Raw genomic sequence first — 8,798 nt, forward strand, 5'->3', positions numbered from 1 at the left:
GAAACGGACAGCTTCTCTGAATCAGGGAGGTCCCTGGAAAATAAGGACACTTGGAGAGTCTGTTATCGGGCATGCTATCCAAGTAGAAGAAAAAGTTCTACTTGGTACACACACACAGTCCATGCCAGTACTGTAGCTGTGCCAGACTGCCGGGGATGCTGAAATTGTACACAAAAGGGGAGGCCATCTTTAGGACATTTTGGCTCATGATCTGCTGCCATCAGAACTCCCCACAGATGTTCCAACAAATCCAGTGAAACACGCTCTGAATGCGGATTCGAGAAGCATCGCCACATTGTTGAAAATAACTTATCTGAACTGGTGTTCTATCTGGAAGGCGTAGTCATTGATTTGACATCACAAATTAGAATGTATCCTATGAGCTCTTTAAACAAAAAAACCTGAAAAACCCACCCTTTTTATCAAGCAGGGATTACAGTGGTCAAAAGCTCACTGCCGTGCTGGTGTGTCACTTGCGAGAGAAGTACAACAGCTACTGCTTGGGAACATGTCAGGCCTTTGATGCAGGGCAGTGACAGCAGCGCATCTCAGAAGTAGCGAGCTCTCAAGGGCAGAGTGATGGGTGGGGTCTGGAACTGAGATTCTTAAAAAGAATATTTGAACTGGCATGCTAGAAACAAGGCAAGAACAACCTTACAATTAAATTTAAAACTTACTGCAATTTTTAACATTCTTGTTGGGATGAAAGTCGCATTTCATTTTTCCATATTACTTAGGGGTACTTAGAATTACAGTGGTACCTTGGGTTACAGACGCCTTCATGTTACAGACGCTTCAGGTTACAGATTCCACTAACCCAGAAATAATACCTCGGGTTAAGAACTTTGCTTCAGGATCACGCTGTGGCGGTGTGGCGGCAGCAGGAGGCCTCATTAGCAAAAGTGGTACCTCAGGTTAAGAACAGGTTAAGAACAGACCTCCAGAACGAATTAAGTTCTTCACCCAAGGTACCACTGTATTTTTTGTCCCCACCTAACTCAGCGTTTGAGCGCAACTTCAGAGGTTGGGTTACCTCAGTGTGTGTGTGTGTGTGTGTGTGTGTGGTTGTTGTTGTATTGTACTTCACAGGAGGCATGCTTATTGCTTAAGATTAAACCATAGTTTAAAACTGACAAACTATGGCTTAAACTATGTACACACTAGTGGCTCAAAACACTGCATTTTAAGTTACATCTAGCTCAATGCTGTCTACACTGACTGGCAGCTGCTCTTCAAATATTGAAGCCAGAGATTGATTCTGAGAGAACTGTTGTGCAAACCATGTGCTCTGACACTGAGCAATGAATGCTCTCAATTTTTCTGGCTCTGTGCTATAAGTTTCCAATATATAATTCTGTTATCTGATACACTGGACTCTGTATAACAACACAGATCTGAAAATCTTCCCTTAAGGAACATGAGGCCAAACATCTAACTGAAGTTTATTCATAAAAATGAGTAAAATGCTTGGGCACTTTTTTTATTATTATTCACTACCTCCATGTGATTGGAGCCAGATTGTTAGGGCAGAATAGAATCTGCATTCTGTACCTCTGGCATTTTGGAATGGAACTGAGAAATTTATGGTCATTGTTGGGTAGATGTCACATGTTCTATTCCTTTGCTTTTGTTAGCATTCTTGCCCCAAGGATAATGACTGCGCAAGACTGTTTTGGAGACTATGGGTTCAAAATGATTTTGCATTTAGGAACTGGATTTCCTCACTGAGGCAATGGTGAAAAGGCATAAGGATCCAAATGTGCAAGGGGACTATTTGCATCCAACATGGCACTGTGAGTGTTTCATGCTGCTATAAATGTTGTCTAGTCTGGGAATCCATCACCTGTGAATATTGATAAGGTGAGGCAGCAAATGGAAGAGAGCAGTTTTTAAATCAAGCGCACATGATAGGCAATGCAGCTTCCCCCCGGTCAATTTATGGGCATAGGTAATGCACAAACACACACACACACACACACAGAGAGAGAGAGAGAGAGAGAGAGAGAGAGAGAGAGAGAGAGAGAGAGAGAGAGAGAGAGAGAGAGAGAGAGAGAGAATTTCCTTTCCAGACATAGAGAAACGCACAGTTGCCAAACCTGCTTTTGCAGGGGAAGGAGGGAACTAAAGTAGTAAATATTTATGCAATTTGAATGTGTTCTAGCTTCTAGCAGAGGACAGAACCGATCAACACGTGGCATAGGAGGGACCTCCTCCGCATAGCCCTTTGCTCAAATCCAAGGCAGTTCACGGCAGGAGGAACGTGGGGCAGGCAGTTGACACCACATGAAGCGCTGCCATGGACTTCAGTGCAAGGTGAGTTCCACTCCGCTTGCGAGGTCTTCTAGAGGGGGTCTCCAATCATACCCCACCCCAGATGAAATGAGCCATACCGTCCAATCTTCGTGTCTGCGGCGGCATCCAGTGGAAAGTGCTGCCCCCTAGTGCCCGCTGGCTGCGACTGGCCCAGACTTTCCAGGGCAGAGTTTTCCCTGGCCTTATAAAACAGCCCAAGGCGGAGGAATCCGCGGAGCGACGAGCGTCTTCTCCGTCCTCCTCCTGCGATCCTGCACCTGCTTCGCTCACTGGCTACTTCTTACTCTGCCTCCCGTTCCTTCTCCGTCGGCTAGTCCCGCGCCAGGTTTTCACTCTCGCCTCGCAGCGCCCCTCTCTCCCTGTCTCTCTTCTCCGCGATCCAAAGCGGATTTCGAAAGGCTGCCCGCAACAGGCGGAGGCGGGCTCCGCGCCCTGGACGGGTCCGGGAGGCGGCGGCAAATTGGATCTGAAAGCGGGCAAGAGGGCGATGGCAAGAAGGAGGTGACTTTCCAGCTGCGCTCCGGATCCCGGGTCCCGTTGCCATCCGGAGCGAGCAGAGTGCCAAAGGCGGACTTCCCAAGGTGAGTGGCATAAGCCGAGTCCCCGAGGGCGAGGGAGGAGGAGGCGACTTGGGGAAGGGTCCTCAAAGGCGCTAGTCCACAAGGCGCTCTCCCAAGCAAGCAAATGGGGGGGGGAGAGCAGTCATAGGATCGGGTTGCGGCAGCTATGAGCTAAGCAGCCGTCGTCGTCCCCCACCGGCTCGCGGTTCAAATCCTGCCCCAGCCCCTCTCTTCTTTCTGCAATATACTGTAGTGTTCAATGGTAGGGGGGGGCGAAGTGCTTTGGACCCCGTACACACTGGCTGTCCAGAACGTGTGCCTCATCCTGTCATAAAAGTTCCCGACCCAATCGAGGGATTTCTGCCTTCCCGTCCTCCAAGATCGGTTGCTTCCCCTGACTTGGAGCATGTGCAGATTTCTTTTATGTTTATTTTTATTTAAAGCTCTCATGTGTGCATGAGGGCTGGGGGAACCTGTGTTGCTGGACTCCAAATGTTGCTGGACTACAGTTCCCATCATTCCAATCCTGACCATTGACCAGTCCACCATCCTCTGTAGGGCCACAGGCTCCACAGCTGGTGGCTGCCATTCAGAAAAGTGACATTTCAAAAGCAGGAAAGGGAAAGTGCCCGTTGAAGTGGAGGAAACGGTTCTGCAGAAGCAGGCAGGCAGGGCAGCAGAGTTTTGGCTCTCAGCAACAGGGGAAGCTTCCTAATTGTGTTTGACAATGGGCCAGACTGCCTTGGAAGGTGGTGGGCATCCCTTCAGTATTGTATTTGTTTATTTATGTTAAATTGCTATCCCACCCTTCCTCCCAAAAGTATTTAAAGAGGGGATAGAAAACTAGCTCTCAGAGATGCTACGGCTGCATCCTGCATTGCAGGTGAGCCCTGGGGTTGGGCTGGATGGCCTCCCAAGGTCTCTTCCACCTCCATGATTCGATGACTCTGTTCACTGAGTTAGTGTGGCCATTAAAGGAAGGACTGGGCTCCTATGCAGAGAAATGGGCAGGAGGGCCTCCAAACCCAGCAGGCCTGGCATGTTACCACAGTTTTGAAGTCAGTGTAAAGGTAAAGGGACCCCTGACCATTAGGTCCAGTCGTGGACGACTCTGGGGTTGCGGCACTCTGGGGTTACTGGCCGAGGGAGCCGGCGTACAGCTGGTGACCAGCATGACAAAGTCGCTTCTGGTGAACCAGAGCAGCACGCGGAAATGCCGTTTACCTTCCCGCCGGAGCGGTACCTATTTATCTATTTGCACTTTGACGTGCTTTCAAACTGCTAGGTTGGCAGGAGCAGGGAGCTCACCCCGTCGCGGGGATTCGAACCGCCGACCTTCTGATCCGCAAGCCCTAGGCTCTGTGGTTTAGACCACAGCGCCACCCACGTCCCAAAGTATAGTTATGCATAATTACTTTGGAAAGAGGATTGGGCAAGAGGGTTTAAAGACCTTTATATCCAGAGTCTAAGATGACCTAAACGTACCACTTCACTGTCATGGTTGTCGTTGTTGTTAAATTCTGTGATGGGGATTGCGTTTGCTGAATGTAACAGGGAAACGTCATTCAAAGGAGACAGGGATTTATTATCTTTCTGGCCAAAAGGAAGCTGAACATAATACAAATTGGGGTGGGGGTGGGGGAGTAGTCTCCTCTGTCTTCTCACAAGCTTCGTCACTGGGCCAGAAAGCAATCAAAAGCAACATCTTGTCAATTTCAGCCAGCAATGCTACAAAGTGCCTAGTCAAGAATGGAGCATCTGTCACCTCCTTTAGATATTGCCAGAAGAGAATTGTGTCACTGTGGAGGAGCCAGTGTGACTTCTTAGAAGTTTCTTTCATCTATTGATGGAGGGGGGGGGCAGTTTATAGATTACATTGAAGCACCAGCACAGGTCTCTTCCCAACTTCTGTCGTTCTTTCAAATATCTCCTTGGACATGACTTGCTTTGTGTACAAATCAATCAGCACCACTGTTTGTGTATAGCGCCTCCCTCGTCCTATTGTGCAGCGGTCCATCTAAGTAGGAAGGCAAACTGTGCCTGCAGGAAGTCCCACTGGAATCTCAGGATTGTGAGGTGTGGATATCAGATTCCCCCTAGTTTAGTGGTAGAGCATCTCATTTGTGTGCAGAAGGTCCCAGGTTCAATCTGAAGTAGAACTGGGAGTGCTCCATTCTGAAGTCCTGGAAAGCTGCTGCCAGTCAGTGAAAACAGTACTGAGCTGGATAGACCCATGTGTAAGGCAGTGTCCTATGTTACTGTGGGAGAACCAGTGTGGTGTAGTGGTTAACAGCCTTGAACTGGGACATGGGATACCAGGGTTCAGAAAATCCCTACACAAACCTCTGATAATGTATTTATTTTAGATATGTTTATGTTGATACCCCACTTTGCTCCAAGAAGCCCAAATAAGTGTGCCTTCTCACAACAACCCTGAAAGGTTGGCTGGTCTTCAAAAGAATGATTGACCCAGTGGTTAGCCAATGAGCTTCATGGCTGTTGGGGGGAATTCCACAAGAGCACCCCAAGCCCTTGCTATGTGAATTCACCCTGATCCAGCAACATGTGTAACTGCTGCAGATTGAAATGTGCAGATAGATGTACACCTATATTCAGATGTTCATGCGGGCCCTGTCCAGAAGTGTGTTTTTTTTGAAGAAGATTAAGATACTCTTCCACTCATTATTGCACGTGGCAACAACTGGATTGGGGCCAAGATGCTCCTGCTTCTGTGCCAAGGATTGAGCAAGGTAGCATTCAGGATTTCTTCCAGGTTGGCAAAATGAAGCATATCATTGAATTTAGGTTGATTTTTCTAACCTTGTCAATATGAAGCATGCATTTGAAAATGTTCCTGTATCACATCACAAAAAGGCAGCCTGGATCAACAATACATGTCACTACCTGGAAACCGTCCCCTGGGAATGTGCAATATTTCTTAAGGGCATGCTAGCCCACCATTCCTGGCCAACAGATGCTGGTAGTTTGGTTTCCCATGGACAGAACCTGGGAGTCTGACTGTCATCACCACCAGGGACTAAGCTGTCAGCAAGAACATTCAGACACTCCTCAGCTTCTCCAAGGAGCACTTCTGCAATGTGGGTGTTGTCAGGGTTCCAGCCTTAACCAAGTGAGGCAGCAGGCAGGCATTCAGCTTGAAGGTTATGGATGCTGAGAAGGTGGTTCTAGTGTTTTGCAGATGCTAGTTTTATTCATTGCACTGCAGAGCTGCAAGGGGTGGAGGAAGAAGTCACTCTTTTCAGCCCAAACTTCACCTTAATTAGTGGAGACGCCAGAATCTTGTCTAGTCTGCTGATGCTACATAACTAAGGCTGCAATCCTAATCTCAATTACCTGGGTGCAGGCCCCTATTGAATACAGTGGGACTTACTTATAAGTAGACATGTTTAGGACTGTGCTGTTACTCTGTAAGAGTTAAAATATATATAGAGAGAGATGTGTGTGTGCATGAGTGCCAGCTGAAAATATCCTATTTCTGATGAAGAAGACTTCTAGTCTATAAAACCTTCTGCCACAATAAACATGTTAACCTTCAGTGTCCTGCAGTCTGTATAGGCAGAGGCATGACATATAAATAAGAGACTCTGGATAAAAATTATGCCAATGATGGCAGCTGCAAAATTAGTGAGCAGACACAAAGTTTTTTTAAAAAAAGAATATAAATGTCTCCTAAACATAAATTATCATAAGAAGCCTCTCTGCTGGTGACTATGAAGATATTTTTAAACCATCAGCTGTGCAATGGGTTCTAATTTATTTACCAGCAGCAGCGGCAGCACTTTTAAAAATCATTTTATCACTGGCAGCTACATACCTCGCTCTTCTTTCATCCACACAGTGTAATAACTCCCAGAGTAAGCTGCATGCCTTTCCATCCGTTTCATTTTCCTGGGATGGGGGAGCTTCATAAAATGGGTTCATCTCTCCCTGAAGATGTGTCGAGGCAAAGTAAAGTTATAGCTATTCAACTGGAGGAAAACCTGAGGTGTGATTTCCCCCACTTTTAAAATGACCTATTTTCGTCAAGTTACCGTAATCCCCTTAATTTAGTTTCGGTAAGTATACCGGTAATTTCTTCAGCATCCTAAGATATTCTGCATTCTTCTCAACGAACATGTGGAATTATCCTGCCATTTTAAAAGTTCCCCAGTGATAAATTCTTCTTGCAGGCACTTCTAAGTATTACTTTCACCATCCCACATGTTACAGATGTAGTTGTTTTGTGCCTATTCATTTCTCAAAGTCTTCTACCTTTCACACTGAGTGTTGCATTAGCTTTGTAGAGGTTTCTTTTGTCCTCGAAAAAAAAATCATGTAAGCACTTACAAAACAGCTCCTTGGAAAACAACTACAGTTTTTCCATAGACAAAGAGCAGAATACTAAGCACCGAGGAAAATCCGAAATGCTCTTGCTGCATCTTAATATTCTATATCTTCCATACCCTCCAACATTTCTCTGATGAAAATAGGGGTGTCCTAAGGAAAAGTAGGACATTCTATTCTGGGGGTCAAATCAGAAACTGGGACAGCTTCTGTAAATTCGGGATTGTCCCTGGAAAATAGGGACACTTGGAGGGTCTGGTGGTTCAATATACTTTGAAACAGTGTAAAAGGTTATATGAAGGGGGGGGTCTTTTAGTTCAGGAAATAAGGTCCAAGAACTCTTGGTTCTGCACACAAACCAAATAAGTAATTGCCAAGCTAGCCATGCAGTTAGCACAATTTTTTTTTTAAGTAAGCTGCAAGCGTAGGAACGTAACCTGGATTTGGTCCCTGATAGGGTTGCCACCTTTGTTCTGTACAAGACAGTTCAGGGGCTGTTGGGAGGTGATTTTGTTTTCATCTGGTGCTGAATAACTTCAAAGCAATCTATTACAATCTATTGCAGCCAAACAGAATGGAAGATGGAGAGAGAGAAGACCTTAAATACAGGACAAAACTGTTTCTGTAAATTATGTAGCATTTTACATTGAAATAAGGACAATCCTGTATTATACAGGACATGTGATTTTAACCCTTTCCCCCTTGCTGTGACCCCAGTTTAGGTCTCATGTCTTCTATTTGACACATACTATTTGACCATAAGTTGGTATGGCTCTCGATTCTAGCATCTTTACTTCAGTACTATTATTCCATACTATTGTAATACTTCTGTCCCACTGTTGAGTACTCAGAAGTGAAAACTCTACTCGGGGTAGTTTACAAAAGAAACTGTTGTATTAGTTTGTGGTTTTAATACTTCAGTCATTAAATGTAGCCTTTGTTAACAGCAGCGGCACAACAAATATTAATTAGTTTGTTTAAATGAATAATTATAAACCACTGAGTCATTTTATTTAAAAAAGGGCTACATGCATAAAAAGTAATTAAAATATCATAAAGCCATAAAATACAGAATAAATGACTGCCAGGGGCTTGTCCACACTTGTCCCATGCCTAGAATGTACAGATCTGAGCAGTTTTCTGCTTGTTCTGCACGCTCCATGCACAGGTCCAAGCAGTTATTATAATAATAATAATAATAATAATAATAATAATAATAATAATTTATTTATAACCCGCCCATCTGGCTGGGTTTCCCCAGCCACTCTGGGCGGCTTCCAACAGAAATATTTAAATACACTAATTTCTTAAAGATTAAAAGCTTCCCTAAGTTTTGCCTTTGTCCCACCTCTTTCCCCTGGAAAACCTGCTCTTTAGCGATAAATTGGCAATCTGTGTAAAACCCAATTGTTGGTTGATCCAATTCAGCGCTAAAGATCTGGTTTCCCCAAGGGAAAGCAGTGGGGGCAAACTGAGGTGTCAATAAGCTCTAAACCTGCTTGGTGAAACAATATCAATGGCAGAGAGGGGAGAAATGAACCATTTCCCAGCTCAATACTTTAAAATGCCAACCCAACATGG

This window comes from Zootoca vivipara, chromosome 3 (genome assembly GCF_965207765.1).
Source record: "Zootoca vivipara chromosome 3, rZooViv2.hap1.1, whole genome shotgun sequence".
Classification (NCBI taxonomy): Eukaryota; Metazoa; Chordata; class Lepidosauria; order Squamata; family Lacertidae; genus Zootoca; species Zootoca vivipara.